The sequence below is a fragment of the Parus major genome, chromosome 3, assembly GCF_001522545.3.
Source record: "Parus major isolate Abel chromosome 3, Parus_major1.1, whole genome shotgun sequence".
In the NCBI taxonomy this organism is placed as follows: domain Eukaryota; kingdom Metazoa; phylum Chordata; class Aves; order Passeriformes; family Paridae; genus Parus; species Parus major.
The window spans coordinates 13762416-13781673 of NC_031770.1; the positions used below are offsets into that span (position 1 = coordinate 13762416).

General features: G+C 41.7%; 1 long non-coding RNA gene across 2 annotated transcripts; it reads left to right on the forward strand.

Moving 5' to 3' along the window:
- Window positions 1-574: 574 nt before the first annotated feature.
- Window positions 575-13530, forward strand: LOC117244100. 2 transcript variants are annotated; one of them, XR_004496555.1, is made up of 4 exons: window positions 575-808; window positions 11915-11990; window positions 12446-12597; window positions 12692-13530. It is a non-coding gene; the product is annotated as an uncharacterized LOC117244100 (long non-coding RNA). The 2 variants fall into 2 exon arrangements; XR_004496556.1 differs by having other exon boundaries at window positions 11933-11990.
- The last annotated feature ends 5728 nt before the right edge of the window (window positions 13531-19258 follow it).

The following is a 19258-nucleotide window of genomic DNA, read 5'->3' on the forward strand; positions in this document are numbered from 1 at the left end:
CTAGAGAAGGCACAGGTTTTCCTTAGTTACCAAATACCTCAAAGAAAAAAAAAAAAAAAAAGTTTGTCAAAGAGGTGGTGGCATAGAGAGTTCAGGGATTTCATTGGGAGTTACTTCAGTGCTCCTTTAGCACTTTCCTGGCCTGTGGGTCACACCAGAGAGGAGAAGCTCAGGCCTCCTGTGCCTGGGGAAGGAGGCCAGGCAGAGAAATCCTCCCACAGGCATTAAACTCACCCCACAACAATTTGGGATCTTTAACTTTCTAGGACACCAGGTCTCAAAGGTTTGGACCAGAAAATTGTCTCAGGATGAGATCCAGCAATATGCTTTATTAAACCATAGGGACAGAGACAAGTTTCAGCAGAAGATGTAAAAATCTTAAAGAAGAAAGTGATAACACAAACAGACACTCCTGGGAAATCCCACCCCATCTGCCACTGGCTTCTAATCAGCTTTTCAGGTGGTTTAATTCCTTGCTGATTACACCTGGAGAGGGAGCAGGCTTGTTACATCATCCCAGCTGGCAGAAGGGCTGTCCTGCTAGCAAGCACAGAGCTCGCTGTAGTTACCAGACCCTTCACTCTACATGTGAGCTAGTTGACAAAGATTCTCCTTTAGATTCAGGACTGCTGGAAACCAATATAGAGATTAATTTTTACTGGCTTATATTTGATTTATGGGCAGGTCCAGGGAGCAGGAAAAGAACATAATCCAGTAAGAGAAATGAAGAAAAATACTCCAAAAAACTGAGCAGGGTTTGTCTCATGCTTGCCAACAAGTCTCCATATAACAAGCAGAGGAATTTCAGGTAATTAATTTAAGTCTTGGTGTGTTGCTAGATGGTGCTTGGAAAAGGCAAGTTTGTGCTCAGTTTTCCTGAAGGCTAAATTTGTTTGGGAGCTCATTTATACCTGTCTTCAGGCTCTTTTTAGGGAAGTCTTACAAAATGTTGATAGCACAAGTATAGCAGTCATCACTTGTAGCAGTTTCTCATCTATTTTAAGAGCTTTGTCTAAGTATGGGCTGCTGGATTTGACTCATAGGTTAGAGTCCATCTGCACTAGCAAGCATAACCCAGTAAGAATAAATTTGTAGGTCATGGTACCTGATGCCTATATTTCAGGATTTTCTTTGAACTACTTGTAGTCTGGTCACACAGAATGAGTGCCAATTAGTGGTTAGGTTTGTTCATGCAGTTAATTTAATCTGCAAAGTGTCCAGCCCTTCATGCAGAGTGATCTGTGAAGTTAATTGTAGGGAGTGGGAACAGCTGAGTTGCTTCAGAACTCTATGGCTGTCATGGTTTTAAAGCATTAGCTAAAAAATCACTAGAAAACTTACTCATTTCTTGCTGTGAGATATGGATTAGGAGAAGGGCAAAACAGGCTTAAAACTTAAAAGGAATAAAGGAAGTTTATTAACAAAACTATAAGAATAAGAAACCAGAATAAAACCTCCAGAAACCCTTTATCCCCACCACCCAACCATTCTCTTCTTTAATTGACAACATAGAGACAAACACGGTGGTTAAAGCAGTCCCAACTTTGCTATAGTCTTTTCATCACTTTGTAGAGAAAAAGAAGTTCTCTTTTGTCAATCTACGGAGCTTTTCACAAGAAAACCATTTTTCTCATGGCTTTCTACTTCTCTGATGCCAGCTGCCTGGAAAACTCTGCCATCAGTCCTTTCCTCCCATTTGACACCACTCTGAGGTGTGTTCCCATGGTTCAAGGGATGTCATTTTAAGGATGAGTTATTCAAAGGCAAAAGTTCTCTTCATCTGTCTGTGATCATCTCTGGAAACAGAAGTTTTCTCTTTGTCTCTTAAGGGCCAAAAATCTTCAACAACTATCACTTCTCCTTTTCAGTTCCAGCAACTCATAGGATCACAACTACTTCACCATTTGCTTAGATTCACACTTTGAAATACTCCATTCCCCGCAAAATACTCTTTCATGAATTAAAGGAGTTTTTTTTTCAGAACATTACTGTCCATCTCCATATCTTTAACAGAAAAATATTTCAGCTTATTAAGGCATCTCCTTATTCTCTCCCCATCTGAGGCTTAATTCTTCACTGTCTTTGATAGTTTATGTTGTCTCTTTACATGTTGATCACTCTTTCTTCACCTCTCTCTGGAAAAAAGGGATTAAATCTGCAAGTCTCATCTGGGTAGTAAAAGGGTTAAAATCTTGCTCAAGCCACAGCAGGAGTTCATGGTGCCGGGTTTCAGCTCAGCGGTGCTCAGAGATGGGAGCCCCCTGGAAAAGCTTCAGCCACTCTGGAGGATTCCCAGGAAGCTGCAGCAGAGCCCGGCCTGGGGCCAGGGGAAGCCCCGCAGGCCCCATCTCCAGCCCGGGAACCGTGGCAGGCCCAGCCCAGCCCAGCCCAGCCCGGGCCGCGTGGCCTGGGGAGGGGACAGGAGCCAGCTGGAGCTCTGCTACCTTTCACAGCTGGAAACCAAAGAGAGAAATTAATTCCCGGGCTTAGGTTTCAAAGGATGGTGTCCACAGGTTGATCTCACTTTTCAATGGTCAGAACTACTGTCAGTTCTCAGAAATGGCCAGTTATTGGCCAGGAGAAAAAACTCCCATCAGCCTCCAGCAGCCTTGACTTCCCTAGAGGTTTTCTTACTTTTTTTTTTCTTGAATGCCAATCTATCACGGTGGCTGATCTTAAATAAAACTTTGATTTTGAAAACATCCTTTGCGCATTGGTATATTGCAGTGTGCTTGTAACAACTGACTGCAAGAAAAGTAGGGTATTTTTAGTACCCAGCGCAAAAGGACAATTGCTGTTAGACATAAAGGCCTCCCTTGTATTTTCCCAAGACTTAGTGTCTTTAATTCTGGCCCTCATCTTCCTCTTTAACCACCACATTTCTACATAACATCCCCTCAACTCTTTTCTTCAAACCTAAGAAATAACAGTTTAAAAGGCTTGTTTCCTCTGAATAGGTTGAGATAAATATGGAAGTATTTTTAGGTGGGCGCTGTCTGAGGGAGCCATGTCGCCAACACTGAGATCATGCAGTCATGCAATTGTAACCTGTAGAAGTATTGTGTAAGCAAACCTGGAGTAAGTGAACAGGGAGAAAGGGCTGGGGCAGAAATAGATTCAGCTACTACTCAGAGGAGAAACCACACTGAACAAATCCAGACTTTTGGAAACTCAACATCCAGAATTTTCAAGACAGATCTGCTTTTAAACAAAGTTTTGACAGTCTTCTCAAACACGGTTCTCACCAAAATAAATTCATTCCTGTATGGGAATTAATTGCAATACATTTCCCAATGTAGTCAGTATTAAAAATATCATGGGAAACCACAAGAGATTGGACTACATTTTGGGATCTTTTCTTGTAACTTCTGCAGACAGGAAAGCTGCCATTTCCATTAAGACTGAGACTTCATTGCTGCTTTTAACTACAGAGTGATTACACTTCCCCCTGGCACACTGCATATTATTATGAACATTTTATACGAGTATTCTGAATAGTCATCATTAATTCTTTTAGATTTCTAAGTGTTAGGCATCAAAGACTGACAATATAGACTGATGCTAAAAGATTTTTAAATCTGAGTTCTTGTAAATGACCATATTTGTGTGTAAGTAGCTGCTTATAAGTTTGGCTAAGTTCTAAAAAGCATCTTGAGAAGTCTATTTTTATTACTAAGTTTTGCCAAAAGTTGATTGATAATTATAGAAAGAAACATTCTCTGTTAACATAAGTTTTTTTTTTTTTTCAGTTTAATTTAAGAATAGTTCAATTCAGCAACAGGAATATGAATTTAGAGTTTTTAGACATATTGAGCTTTTGCTATCATCTAAACTAATTTAGAATTTTAGAGACTTCAAAAATAAACTCGCATTGTTGTTCATCTAATTCTTGGTGGCAGTTGCCATATATCCTGGGTGAAGGTTTCGATGCTTCTGAGGAAAGTTGTGGCAATAGTTTGGTGCCTTTCTGGGGGGCAGCTTTGCCAGACCTGTATGTGAGCACATCTTTGCATCTTATGCTGTTCTGCTCCTCACTGAAAACTTTCAGTGATTACTAATCCCTGGGACCCACTGCACAGACTGCTGCACACCAGCAAAGTCCCTGGCTCAAATGCAGAACTTGGCACTAATACATCCTCTGAGGCAAAATTCCCGTTCATTTCAGTGGGAGGAGGGATTTCTTCTTTTTCTTCTTTCTGGGAGTTCATAGCACCTAAAATAAATCAGTATATTAGAATGTGCTACAGAGATTGAGAGGGAGGATGCATCTCTGAACAAACATCCTGAACACTGAATAAAGAAAGGCCAATCCAAAGACCTTAAAACCAATCTGATTTCTTAAGATGGACAGTTGGCTAGCATGGATACATAACTTACTCTTGCGGTCCTTAGTGGCCTTTCATAATTTGCTTTTAGCTTGGCAGATAGGTGAGATGTGAAAATCCTGGAGTTGCAGCTATAAATAATGCAGACTAGCGAAATGGGGGCTGTAGAAACAGGACACTTTGGTTTTCAAGATTGTTTTCTAAAACTCTGCAATGCTATGTACGGTCTGACTGCTGGGCAGGGAGCTGAGGCAGCCCAGGATTGAGGGTGGCCCTGAGCTCAGTGCAGGTTGGATGGCCCAGCTTTTCTCACAGCCCTGGTTTCTGCAGCAGGGAAAAAGACACAGCAATTCTAGAAGCCATGGTAAAGCACCAGCAATTTCACTTTTATGGGGCATGTTCAGTCTCCACTGCAGGGTGATCCCAGGGCTCCACTTGAATCTGATTCATTCACTTCTTTCAGATGCTTATTGAACACTGTCAGCTGGAGTTCCTTCACTCAACAACCACATTTCCTTAGTACTCCCACTATCATCCACCAGGAATTTCTGGAATCAGAGAATTGCTTGTGTCACTGCATATGCTTTTCCCGTATGTTTGGTTTTTTGGGTATTTTTTTGCTTTGATTTTTTTTCTAATGCTGGGAAAGAACAACCAAATGATAACCAGTTTTGGGGTAAATCATAATCATCTTTGAGTCTCTTATATGATGCAAACAAGTTTCGAATAATTGAACACTAAAATGGTAAATCGTTCTAATTGGAGTTTTAAAACAATCTGAGAAAAATTACACAAAAGGCCCTTAAAAAAACCAAAGCAAACAAAGAACCCATTAATACTGCCCAGTTATTTTTATTGTTGCTACAGTGGTGTCCATCTCAAGCACTCCAAGTACATGACTCAGACTGCAAAGCCCAAGGCTTTCATTAAAATAACAGTATTTGCAACATGTCAAATGTTACTGTAAGGGAAAGTCACTTCTTCTAAGCTTTTTATCCTAGTTAAAATTCAGTAACTGTCTATTGAATTTTATTCACCAGCCTATTGCCATTATTGAGTATGTTTAGAGAGCATTTATTTTCCTAATATACCTATACCCATGTAAGGATAAATGTGGAAAGGAATTATTATTTCTGCAGCATCTACTGCTCAGTCTGATCTTGCTGCCTGTACTAGCATGTGTTTGTCTAGGCACAGACACAACTTGTACATACAAGTACAGCTGTAGCCCTGCTGGTGTGTTCAGTGGCACTAAGGAAGGAGAAAAACACACTGTAGCATATACTTGTGTTCCTATTTAAATTTTATGTTTGAGTTTGCACTGTTCAGGAATAGGTATCTTCTTGAATATCCAGTTTTCCAGTGTATGCAGTAGGAAATGAAAGCAGGAATGAAAGGAAGATGTTTTTGGTTTACAAGGCTCCTGATACAGGCAAAGGTTATTATCTACCACTGGGCCATCACCAAACATCAGAGCCATTGCAGAGGTAGAGAGTTACAGTGTCAGGGTGGGCCAGAATAGAAGAATAACCTGAAGAATCTTCAGGTTAGCCCACAGGAATAACAGCCAATGCAACTTGACAGAACTTAGATATTTGATTTCAGCCTTGCTCAGGGGATTTTATGTCAGCATAACTCTGTAGACTTCATTACAATTTTTTGTGACTGTACCATCATGAAACTGAGCCCAGCACTATATGTCCATGTCACTGGGATTTAAAGTTGAGACCTTCCTTCAACCTCACACAATGGAGAAAGTCCTGTTTTCTCTTTTATGCTTTTTATTTCAGAGGGAACATTAAAGTTCCATTGTTACAGGACTGCAACACAAAGAACGATAGATGTAATCAAAGGGTCTTTTATCTTCTTTTTTTTTTCTTTCTTATTAGAGAAGTCAGCAGTTCTGCAGCACTGATTCCTGAAGGTGTATAGCACTACTGTGTTACTACAGCAACAGACAGCACTGACAGGACCAAGTTATAGATGAACGGAGTCCTTTTGCAAGATCACAACCAAAATGGTGGCAATAAATCTGCTGCATGTAAAGTTGGTGGGATTAAAAGGTTAACAGGATAAATACAATATAGGAAAGCACCTTATCTTACAAAGAATCTTCTGCAGGGCTTTAAAACCCCTGAAGTCAAAACAGGTGGGAGAAATTAAATCAGTCCTTCTGGTTTTGTTTTGCACTGTTCCACAAAGACTTGTCCCATCTCTTGTTTAGGGGCTGAGGCAGATCTCTTAGCAGATAACTATTCTCACAGTAGCAGAAAGGGATATGTCTAAGAGAAGGACAGGAATTTCCACATAAGAGATAATGTAAACTGCCTCATCTTGGATCAGCTGCTTCCTGCCAAATCAGACTGCTCTGCTTTGTTCTCCACCTCCTTTGAGGATATATATAACAGACACATAGGAGAAAGAGGGCAGTCTCACCTTCTTTTTTCCTCCCTGCCCTTCATTCCTCTTCCTTCATGAAAGACACAGGATCTCTATTCTTGCTAAAGCAACTTCACAATAAATATTAGATTTGTTTCAAGCCCTGAGCCCATATAGACACCTTAATGAAGTCCAGCTTTCACAAGCACACAGAGTCCTGGGCCATTATAATCTTAGCTCTTTAAGGAGGCTGTTTGTAAGTTCTATTTACTAGTACCCAGTCCATGCCAGTGTTTATGATGCAGAAATTCTTTAAAAATTGTGCCAACACATTTACTAGCAGAGAAGCCTCTTAGACTGGGCAAAACTTGCTTGTAGCAAGAGAGGTTAGGAAGAAATGAAGGATAAAATAACAAGCACAAAGCATTATGTCAGTGTAACTGTATCTAATTTAGCTCCAATTGCTGATATTGGGGCTTCTTCTCTTCTGCCTTCTTCTGTACAGGGTGAGAAAGGAGCATACCCCAGAGCAATACCACTCTCAGTGACAGTTTCACCTTGGCTCTGCCTCATCAAAAGCAAGATGAAAGCCAGCAGAGTGGCTCTGAAGAGCTAAATTACTGAACAATGGCAGTCTGTGTTGAAGTAGAGCCATAGGATTGAAGTCCAGAAGTCCTTTAAAGCTATTATGTATTAACAGAGCCACTGTGTCTGCATGTGTGTGCTCGGAGATTGCCTCAAGGCCTCTCTCTGTGTCTCAGCTTAAGCAATAATGAATGACGTTGAGGCTTGTGAATTTTGCATTTGACTTTGAGAGGGGAAAAAAAGCCCCAACCTGTGATGGAGAGTGGTGTCAGCTGAGGAGATTGGTGGTAACTTGTTAAGTCTTTCTGACTCATCTGTGTTAGATCTCCTGCCTGTGTCCTTAGCTGCAGCTAACTGGACTTTGAGGCAGATCGAGAAAAAAATGCAAAAACTGAGAAAAAAAAAATAGCCAGCTCTCCAAACATACTTGGTTACTCAAAAACATGCCTGGGAAAAATGCTCAATTAAGAGGGACACCTAAATAATTCACCAACTTTTTAAAGTTTTACACTCTCTGTCATTGATTTCTGACTCTGGCATATTTATCATTATATGGCATGTTATTGAGTTACTGACTCTCGCCAAACTGAAACAAACTGGTCAATTCTTTATGTTCTTAAGAACAACAGAAAAACAGAAAGAGGCTGATCTCTCTGTTATCCCAGTTCAACCCTGTTTTTCTTGTTCTTTCAAACTGTTGTATGTTATTCAAATGAATATTCAAGTGTTGAATACCTCCAGCTTTCATTTAGGTGTCAAAAGACTGACCAAGTTAATCTTTCCATAATTTAAGGTCCTTAAAAACATGGAGATAAACACAGTGATTCTTGGAAAGTAGAATAGGATTCACTTCACATAAATTCACTGTATATTTAACTATCTCCATGATAAAAGTATAGTCTAGATAATTCTATACTTATCTGATAAAAATAAGCCCTTACAGAGGGCAATATATTAATCATTTTAGAGATTTGTGTGAAAAAAAACACCACGTAAGTTCTATTCTCCATTTCCTCTTGAGAGTCTAGACAGCTCACATTACAGGGTTTTTTTTTTCTTTCTTTGAATTAAAAAGCCTTACTTAAATTGTGGTGAGACTTTGCATATATTCATCATTTTCCATCTGGAAAGTCTTCCATTATTAATACATAACCCAAGCTCAAGTAGAAAAATACATTTTCTCCTATTTTATATGAGGCACAGAGGCTTCTTTTTTGAAGATGCATTCATCAAAGGGGCATTCCCTTAATGAAATGCTAGTCCTGTGAAAATCCCCAGCTCCCTTGTCACCCTGTGTGACCCGAGTGTGCTTCACTGGAGGACACTGCCTGGTTTGATGGAGGTCCCAGAGCCTCTCTCTGCACTGGTTCTGGTGGCTCCCCCTCATTCCCAGGTTCTTGGCCCCTTGCTGATCCTCCTGCTCTCCAGCTGCCCTTCCTCATTTGCAGTCCTTCATCAGAGAGCTCTTGTTTCTGACTGAGGTTGGAGGTGCTGTGGTCAGTGCGGAAAGAAACCATTCACCAGCTATGGAAAAAGAGTCCAGAGCCCAGAAAAAGTGTCCACGCTGTGTTTTCTGGTTGAAAAAACACTTTTGCAGAGCTGGTGATCGCATGCAAATTTCCTGAGCCTTAATCTTAATTCCATAATTTTTCCCCAATTAATGATTTTATGTACAGAACAACAGCCAGTCTTCTGGACAGTAGAGAGACAACAAAAAAACAAGTCTATTTGTCTATTTCTTGTGCGTGGGAACTGTGAACACACACAGGGCCTGTAATACCAAGACTTATTGGGAAGTTCATAAGGGCTTGATCAAAATAAGCATAATTTCATTCATTGAGCAGCATCACTGGGATGCACAGAACTGATATTTATCTGATTATAGCAGCATCTGGATTAAACATTCGGATCTTGAAGACTTGGGATGTTAGAGATTGGGGAAAAAAGCAGAGACACGACCCAGTAGTATACAGAGTGCTGGATAGCTTTTTGCATTCTCCTCTTTTCCTCCCTTTTTTAAAGCTTCTTCCCTTCTGAGCTTGAAATATTAAAGACTACAAGCTGTTCTGCATAACAGGAAACCTGCAGCCACAAAACAATGTAGATATGTTTATGTCAGTTATACCTTGCTCCATTTATTAAAATACTGTTTTAAGCATATCTGGTTTAAATGTACCTTTTGTTATTTAGGGTTTTATTTCACTTGGGTCTAAGCACGCCTGTATTACAGAGCAACCTTGTGTTTTTTTGTTCTGTAAATATTTCATTCACGTCTTCACATTATCTATTACTGTTTATCTCTTAAAGAGGGGTAAATGGAACAGATCTAGTGAAACGTAGAGTTGCAGGGTAAATAAACATTTATTGTGCATTTCTTCCTCAAACTTTATGAGCTGCTTCAATGTAATTAGCATATAAGCTAATTTTCAAGGTTTCAGTTTAAAAAAAACCTAAAAATAAAAGCCTGACGGTTGCAAATAGCTCTTTTCAGAGAAAGATGAGAGTAATAATTTTCTACAACCCCTTTCAATAATAGACTATGAAGATAATTGTATCCAACATTTACCAGTAGCATAAGATGATTAGTAACATCCTTTAAACTTCCAGCCCTAGAAAACCAAATAGGATAAGTGAATTCTCACAGTACTTCCTGGAGGAGAAAGGTCTTAGGTCTGCCCTCCTAAGTATAGACCAAACAGATCTGGCTTTGATTTCACTCTGCTATAGAGCACCAGATCATTCTTCTAAGGCAGCTCATACTTGCATCCCTCACCACCCCTACCCTGACTGGCCATTTCAAGCTCATTTTCCATTTCTGGATCCCCAAAAACCAGAGTCATCTCCTGTGGTGCCCTGGCCACCTTGACCTCTCAAGATCAAGACCTTGATCTCCTGCCATCCCCTCCTGCATCTGCTCGTGTCCCTGTGCCCAGCCAGCACCACCCTGTTGCCCCCTGCTCTCCTGGAACTTTTTACATACAAGAGCTGCAGTGAAATCACTGAGTCATGGTGCTCCCCAAAAGTATCTGCCCAAAGACTCCTAGAGATTTACCTCTTTCCTTACTACTCCAGAGAGAGTGTCTGATTCAGCTGATGAATAAATGAGCTCACTGAATTTTGAAACCAATTTTGGCTCCGGTTCTCTCTGCAGCTTCTCGTCTCTTGACTGATTGATTGATTGAGTCATCATTAACAGCCTGAACCTTTGAATGAAACCAGTGGGAGTCTTACCACTTTTACCAGCAAGAACAGGCTGCTGCACAACTTTCCCACATGAAAGTACAATTCACTAACACATAAAAAAACCAAAAACCAAAAGACTGAGATCACAGCTCATAAGTCAGTTTAGTATAGAAATCTTTCACTGAGGTAACCGCTTGAGTACAATAAAAGAAATCTGTGGATGGTCTTTCAGTTTGTTTTGTTCTCCGATTTTAGCTTGTATGACTTCATCTTTTTGCTCAATATGTGTGTGTGGACAGAGGCAGGGTACTTTTGGTGTGCCAGGAGAACTAACTCGTTCCCCATTTTTTTCTTCTCTCCTTTCTCACTCTTCTCACCACCTCATGCAGCACCATCTTCCTTGGGACTACTGAGGATAGGGCACCTTCCCAGGGAGCCATCAGCACTGTGATTTCATTGCTAGTCTGTGGGATACCTCTGGACAGAGATGTGGTGTGTGGCAGCAAATGCTGTGTCATTTTCAGAATCCTTGAAAATATAACCTGAACCTTTCACCTAGCAGATAAAGGACCTACCCCCAGGTTATTGAGGCAGGCTAACCAATCTTATATCTACTTGAAACCCCCAAAATCCTGGGCTAGATTTGAACATAGAAGCAGACTTTTACAAAGGCCTTTTGGAGTACCCTTGATCTCATCTGTTATACTTCAGTGACCATCATCATTTCTTGGTCATAATGTCAAGGAAAGATATAATTAGATTTATATTTATGTGCTTTGTGCAATATAGAGGGTTATTTTCTGTTTATGCTATTACAGCTTTGGGAGTACAAACAAAACTGATGAGCACATTATTATACCTTTATGAGGGCAAGTTATTCAATGCATGAACGCTGGTGACACTTTCAGCACTGTGCTCACGATAGTTATTCTGATCAGAATGGTTTAAATAATACATGAACTCATGCATATACATATTGTAGCTCATCTCTTTCATTAGGTGCCTTGCTAAATTCTCTCAGCTAGTTCTCCTGAGCACTCACATGTTTTCAGGGTGAAAGTCCTTTTATTTGTCGCAGACAGGTTGCAAAATCTTGCTGAGATATCATTTTAAATTTGTTTGGCTGTGCAACCTAGTTTAACAAGGGCAGATTGCAGCCTTTGCTTTTCCTATTCTTCCTGGGGGAAAACAAAAAGCAAAAAAAAAGAAAAAGCGAGGGCTTATGTGAAGTATTTTAATGTATGAAGAAAAAAAAATATGAAAGGAGAAGTGGAAAATTGGATTTGGTAATTAAGATTTTGTTTTGGGACTGTGCTGCTCCCAGTTCAGTCCCCTAGAGTTTCTTTATGACCTTGGGCAAGTCATGCTAATCTTCCCAAGTCTCTGTAAAGTGGGGTAACAGTTCCTTCTTTTCTTTCCCCTGTCTTGTCTGTTTCACTCAGGTACCAATTCTCTTTCAGTGTCTTTACATCTATGGCTCCAAACATATTCAGGAATTTTTATACAAACCAAGTTCTGGTAAGGAAAATACTTTCAATTTTATATACTTGGTGCTCCAATTCAGGATAATCATTTTAAACAAATATGTTGGAGAATGTATATTTAGAAAGGAAGCTCCTGCTTCCAGTGATTTTGGGTAGAAAAGTAAGATTCTGTGTTGAGAGCAGGATGATATCTGTGCATTAAATCGAGCTGGCACAGAGGAATGAATCCATCTCTTACATCTGCTCTAGCTCTGTTCCTCAGGAGAGCACCTGCCCTCAGTGTCTGCAGTGCTTCCACACTGAACTTAAGCACATGGCTTTGCACTGGAATGGCTGTGAGAATTTCTCTGTCCTTCCTGCCATCCCTTGCCTGCTCTTTCTGCTGAGATAAAATGCAAGTGTCTGAAACAAACCAAACACTGCCCCCCACCCCAGCCAAATCAAATTACTATAATTAAATAGAATTTTAAACCATGAATCATACACCAGGACCTAACAAAGCAGGACACTGGGGCCTGATAATGGAGTACTGCTGTTCATCACCTGGTGGGAGTGCCCAGATTCTTCAGTTTGAGGTGGTCCAGGCTCCTCACTTCCACAGATGCTGCTCTGAACTCAGAAGTCCTCTGGAATCTTCAGCTGTGCGTGGGGGTCGTTCACAAAAGGTAAAACAAAGCTGGGTTGTCTCTCTGCAGTTTGCAATAACCAGCCTGTGCTGCTACTCCTCATCCACAGGGAGGACAGCACAGGGCACAACACGGGCCTGTGTCCATGGAAGCGTCCCTGGCTCATCAGCTCTGATTGCTACATGGGATACACCCGTCCCCACGCAGTCCTGGCACCATCCACCAGGCCAGAGTGGCTGCAAGCATCAGTGACCCTGCTCTGAAGAGAAGTGATGGAGCAGCGAACCTGGGTTGCTCGTCATTTTTTAGCGTCTTCTTTGTAGTTTCTCTGTGTTGTAAGCAATGTTCTTTCTCAAGAATCTGCTGCTTCAAAGCAGTGGTGTCTTGAGCAAAAAGGGGGATTAATCCTGTAACTACGGAATTTCCAATCTCTTTGCTGTTGCTGGTCACTCTGTTGGAAATAGTACAAAATCTGAAGGAAGAGGTTAAAACCCATCTACCTTGCAGCTTCTTTGTCAAGTCTATGAGGTTTACATATCTTTAAGAGTATCACTGGCACGGAGACTTTGGTTAGAAAAATTTCTGTATCCAATCTGTGCTCAGGATCCTGTTACACTGATGTACCCCAGAAATAAAATGTAGTCCTGCAATCCCTTGTATCAAGAGGGTCTGTGAACCAGTGAATGCCTTTGGGCTCTGCTTGATGTCCAAAATGATCCAATGTTTGGCCACTTGCAGGGTTCAGGGAGTTCAGAAGGGCTCTAGACCAGGAAATGTTCCCTTGGATGAGTATCTTTTATTTGTTTTTTTACTCTTGTGTGTTGTCCTGGTGAGGTTCACACAGTTATTTACCTGCATGTTAAAGCACTCCAAAGAGCTTTCAATAAAGAGTTTCCTATTTCTGGAAACAGTAAAGGAGCTGGAGACGAAACATGAGGACTTTGTCTGGCATTGTTATGCTTAGTACAGGGAGGCTGCTCTAGCTGTGAGAATTTCAGAGCGGTTTTTGTTCAGGACAGCCTAGCAGGGAGAGAGATAAAATTGATCAAAAGAAGAAGCCAGGCAGTTGTTTGTATGGAGCTTCTCTTTCTTATCCTTGTTGGCTGTGGGTCTGCTTGTGCCACTATTGAAGTTGATAGCAAAGCTTGAATGACTTGAATGGCAAAAGACCCTAAACAAGAGTACCTGTCTCATATCTTTTTATCTTTGTAACTAATTACAAAGAGTCTGAGGTAGATGATCACCCTGGGCTATTTTTTAGCTACCTTCCTACCTACCCTTTCTATGCAGGTAATGTTCAGGAATCTTGTAATGTAAGAGAGGCTCTGCCATCCAGTCTGTAGTTGCTTCATGTCATCCTCTTCAGGCGTTTTATGTTGTAAACATTTCTTTCTAATACCTCAAAGAGAAATACTCTAGTAATTATAGAAGCAATTTCCTTCCTTAGCTTTACTGTTTCTTCTCTCCTGTGCAGATTATTTCATTTGAGCTGATATCCTGAGCAATTATAGTACAACATCATTTGAGACGTAATCACCTCTGGCTAACCTCCTCAGGATCCTTTGGATATAAATGTGTTGATGTCTAAGCATCCCAGTGAAAACATTTCAGTGAGAAAAAAAAAAACAATCTGAAACTTAATATTTCCCAGAAAACTCGGTCAGGAATAGAGCAGAACAAGTGCTCCCTGTTAGGGGGAGGGAAGGAATATCAGAAGAAGATATTGCATTGATTTTGCAGTCAGAAAGAATAACTGTGATCATCTATTCCCATCGCCTGCAAAACACAGGCCAAGAATTTGGCTGCAGCCAGCACTACTGGCTGTAATGAGCCACATCCAAAACCCTGTGCAGTCACTGGGAAAAATGCTATTGGCTTCAGCCAGAGCTTTGGATGATGATCAGTGTGAGCAGAAGCCCACAGTGCAGCACAGCTGTGGGGAAATCCCCGGAACACACTGAGCAGTGATCATTTGCCAGTAAACAGGGAGCATCAGCGGCTTCCTGGAGGCAGGACATTGCCTCTTCCAGAATTTCTTCCCTGTCTCTGTGGCTGTTCTCACTGGGATGGGAAGGAAACTGGGGGAAATGGCTAGGGAAGAGTCACTTTTCCCTGCCTTCCTGCTCTGTCTGGAGCCACTGCCTCCAGGGCTACTCTCAGCAGCAGTTCTGTGTCTCTGCTGAGCACCTGCACAGAGCAACTTCTCTGTTCCCTGTCGTGGATGATATAACAAAGACAGCTGGAGTCTGGTGTTCTCATCTGATGTTTTGGTTAAAAAAAAAAAAATGAAAGAAAAAAAGAGCTATTTATTTCTTTGGTTTAGGAATAGCTTAACAAAAGTTGAGAAATGTAGAGGTGTTTGTGAGTGTGGGTGTAGGGCATCTGCCAAAAAAAAAACCAGCGGCAACAAATTGCTCTATCAGGTATATATTAGATCTATCTGACTAGTCTTGGGGAAAAATGCAAACAATCTAAAATAAAAAAGTACTCAGAACTGCTCCTCTGGGGCTCCTTTGGGGCTTCAAAGCGCAGTAATTCAGAAATACTGCATTTTGTGACAAAATTGCAGTTTGCATTTTAACAGTGGCAAAACTCAGCATAAATGTATAATCAATGTTTCCCACTCCTAAAAAAAAAAAAAAAAAGCAGAATCAGATTCTGAAGGAGATGGTACAACAGGATAATTCCCATTGGTGATGTAAAACCTTCCTATTCCACAGTTACGACTGCTCTGGTGTGCATGCTCCCAGCACTACTCTTTGCAGAAGCAGGGAAGTTGAGTGTAAGCCTGCAGGAATTGGTATTTTGCATAAAAATATTCATTTTCAGACCACAGTTTAATTCCTTCCCAGGTGACTAATAACTAAAAACTGCTGGTTTGGGTGATATAGAGGCCACTGAGCCTTCCTGCTGTCCCTGATGAACAAACTCAGCCAGCCAGGCTGCCAGCTGACCTCTTCAGCTGAGGCAGCAGCTGCTGCCGTGGTCACTGAGAGGAAAAAGCTCTCACTTAAAGGATGCTCCCTCACAAGAGCATCCTCCCTGCCTTGGCCTGGAGTTATGACAAGGCTCCCTTACAGACAAGCTAAATAACAGCCTCCTCTCTCCCATCTCCTCATAGATAAGTGAGGGATATTTAAGAATATTTTTGCTTTCTTTTTTCCCCCTTTCAATTTATGAACTTTTGCTTTAAGACTGTCAAGCAAGTTGACTAAGGCAGAATTTAAACTCTCATTGATGAAATCAACTCAAGGACACTCACATCTGAAAGTTCCCCATTACTGGGCAGCAGGACAGCTTGAATACAAGTGTCTAGTACCAATTTAAATGCCTTCAGCACCCTGTCTTCCAGATGCCTCTTTTTTTCCAGGCAAAGGAGGATGGACCAGGTCAGGCCACATATTAAATCTGCTTCTTCTTTGAAATACTGCTTGTCTACCGTTGCTTGTTTCACTTGACATGCAGCCTCTTGTAACAGAAAAAGACAGGACAGCCCTTTTTTGGGCAGAAGGAGTGCCTGCTGCTCTTAGAAGCAGCTTTGTGAGCTCTCATTGGCAGGTTTACTTCTTTCTGATGAGTTTTGAACAAACACCAGCATGGGGTTATTAGCAGCATCCCTATTATGTTTCTAATAGTCTTGTTAACATGCAGGAAATCGATGCCAGGAAACATTAAGGAGTGTACAGAGGAAAGTTAGTGCAGTATGCTTGGAGGCCCATCCAGATTTTGTCAACAGTCATTGCTCTTCTCCAGAGATGACATTTTTTCATTTGTCCTGGGCAAGAGCGAGACAATAATTGATACTGCTTGAGCTCTTTGCCTCTTTTTCACTTAGCTGTGGTCAAAATGTCCCAGCATCTGGGACATTACTGTATTCTCTTAGGAGAAACATCATAGTATGGAAGTGAAGAACTGAAGGTGTTTAAGAGAATTATTGGAGATCCAATGACAAAAAAAAGTCCCAACAGAAAATGAATGAACGTCACAATTCAGAAATGTTTTTTGACCCTTTCTACATTGCAGGCTTCCTCTAAGACTCCTCATCCATTCATTTCTTTTCTGCTCCCATGCTGTTAAATGTGGGCAACTGTCCTCTGCCACACAGATCTATTGCAAGGTACTCAGGTTTGAAGGAGCTGAATACCACTCAGGAATATTAGTCGAGTTTGCTCCTCTAGTCTGCATCCCTGTTCCTTTGGACTCACTCCCCAAGGGAGTCCCCTATCTTACTTTAACACAGAAAACTGAGAAAGCCTCTCTGGCCTCTGGGAGGGAAAATTCCTCCTGCTTTATCCCTGGAAATTCAGGCATTTATAAGTCAAACACTGAACAGTAGAGTCCTTTTATATGTGCACTCTGTACAGAAATATTAAGTACCACTTCTCCCACCATTCCTATTCAGAAGGCATTCACGAGGCAGGTGTCTGCATTTTCTGAGTATATAAGGGACTCTGAAATTCCTCATAGCAACACTGCAAAACCCCAGAGGGGTTATCTGTAACCCTCACTGTGAGCACTAAAAGGGGTAGAACTGAGAAAGAAAGCACAGGCACAGGTGTAGTGAGTGCACTGCTGGGTGTGTTGCTCCTCTCCTGTTTTCCTTGCCCCACTGCTGTCTCGTGGAACAATCACTTCATCTTTTATGCTGAAGAAAAGGAAATATGACACTGTTGATCAGCACTGCTTCTGCAGTTGCAATAAAATGAAATGAGATCCAATGTACTCAGCTGTTACCTGAGCAAGTCAGACTTACTGACCTTCACTGTGACTATTAATGTGCAAACCCTCTGTCCTCCAGCTGAGAAAGCTGCTTCTTGTTCTGAAGTGAGAACAAAGAAAGGAAAAAAATGACAGAATTTTACACGCGTGATGCCCCTACCTCCTTTTTTAACTAATAGTGAGTATTTTACCTCAGTCACAGGCATCACCTAATTCATGTTCCCATAGGACAAAGAAAGCCTTGCTATTTGCACATGCAGTCCTAGTGTCCAAATAACTTCTCACAGACACTAAAAATACCTCTGTATTTTCAGTCAGAACCAGTGTTTCTCTAACAACTACAGATCATTCACGATTTATCAGCCTGCCAGGTGGGATCAGCCCTGTGCTCACAGGGAACAAACCGTTCTGTGGCAAAAGCGTGCAGTGGGATGAGCAGCATTTGGGCTGGTGGGAGAAGCCGCCTGAATGGAGGCTCTGCTCGCTCCCCAATGCCGTCACTCTCTCGGGGAGATGTTAATGAGCCTTGCTCACCATTTCATGAAAATTTCATTTGCTGCACACAGGGCTCCCTGACAGAAGGAGCTCTGGTGAATCTCGCAGAGGTGGTTTAAGATATTACAGCCTCCTGCTATGTGCTCCCTCTGTCCACGAGGATTCTCATCCTTGTGGCTGTGGTAGCTGAATAAAAGAGGGGCGTGAACCTTGCTTGCAGCAGCTCCAGGTCTAATGTGTTGTATTATTCTGTCAATGAAGGTGACATGCACAGGGAGGGGGTCACACCCTGACTCTGCCAAAGTGCTCCGAGTCAAAGGGGAGAGGAAGGAGTTCCCCTTCCCTGAGACATAAATGAAAATTGCTGCTGAGTCACAGTAAAATCCAGAAACTGAATTATTGTTTTTGAAAGTATTATTACTTTTTAACAGCATGCTCTTGTATGTGTCAAAGGAGATTTTGAAAAAAACAGAAAGGCTCACAGATCCACAAATTCTCAATAAACTCCAAGGGTAATATTTTAATAATTTCCTTGAAGACTAGGAACTCCACTTCTGTTGTCGAAATCAGCTTGAGTGGCTCAGTCACTTCAGAACACCTCACCTTGGAACAGTCTACTTCAGTCATCAAAATCAGAAGAGTCTGGAAATCAAAAAGAACAGCAGAACCACAAACAATTTTCTTGGCCCTTTCATTAACTGAAACTGCTGAGTTAAGTAACAATTAGGGCTTCATCCTCTGCAGTGCATGGTCCATCACAGACAGCTGCATGTTAACTGTGCCTGCCCAGTGCAAGCATTTCAGCTGCTGCCCAGGCTAATGTAGGTGAGCACATCCAGACTTTTAAGCCCTGCCTTGCTGCTGTGGCTCAGAAGATGTTTAAAGCTGACTGGGTGCCTAACATCTGTCTGAGAGCCTGCTGCTGACTCTGGAGCTCCTGCAGAGCTGGGTGGTCCAAGTTAAACATGGGTGGCTCATGGGGACCAGCACCCTATGCAGCTGTCCCTGCTAGGCAGGAGTAATCTGCTAGCAAAGAGGACTGAGAGCATGAAACATTCCAGGGGTCTGATCCACATCTCTCACAAGACATCTGGGCTCAGCTGGAGGAACAGAAGTGACATCTTCAGGGACAGATGATGAGACTACTACCTGTAGTTTTATCTACAAGGCACCTGAACACCTGGGGAACAGCTCCTGAGCCACTGCAGTTTGCAATACTTCAAGAAAATCAAAGTCACTGACAGTCTCTGATAGATCATGTGGTTGGAAGAGCTAATTGGTATCCAGTGGGGTTAATCACACCTAAACTCCAATAAGATGTCTCTCCTGGGCACTAGTAGCAGTGAAGTTGTGAGCTGTGTGCCTGGCAGTACAAGGCTGCCTGCTCGTCTACCTAGCCATGAATGTAGTTATCTCTCCAGAAGTCAAATGGAAGTGTCATTTAAGCTCCAACCAATTCCTT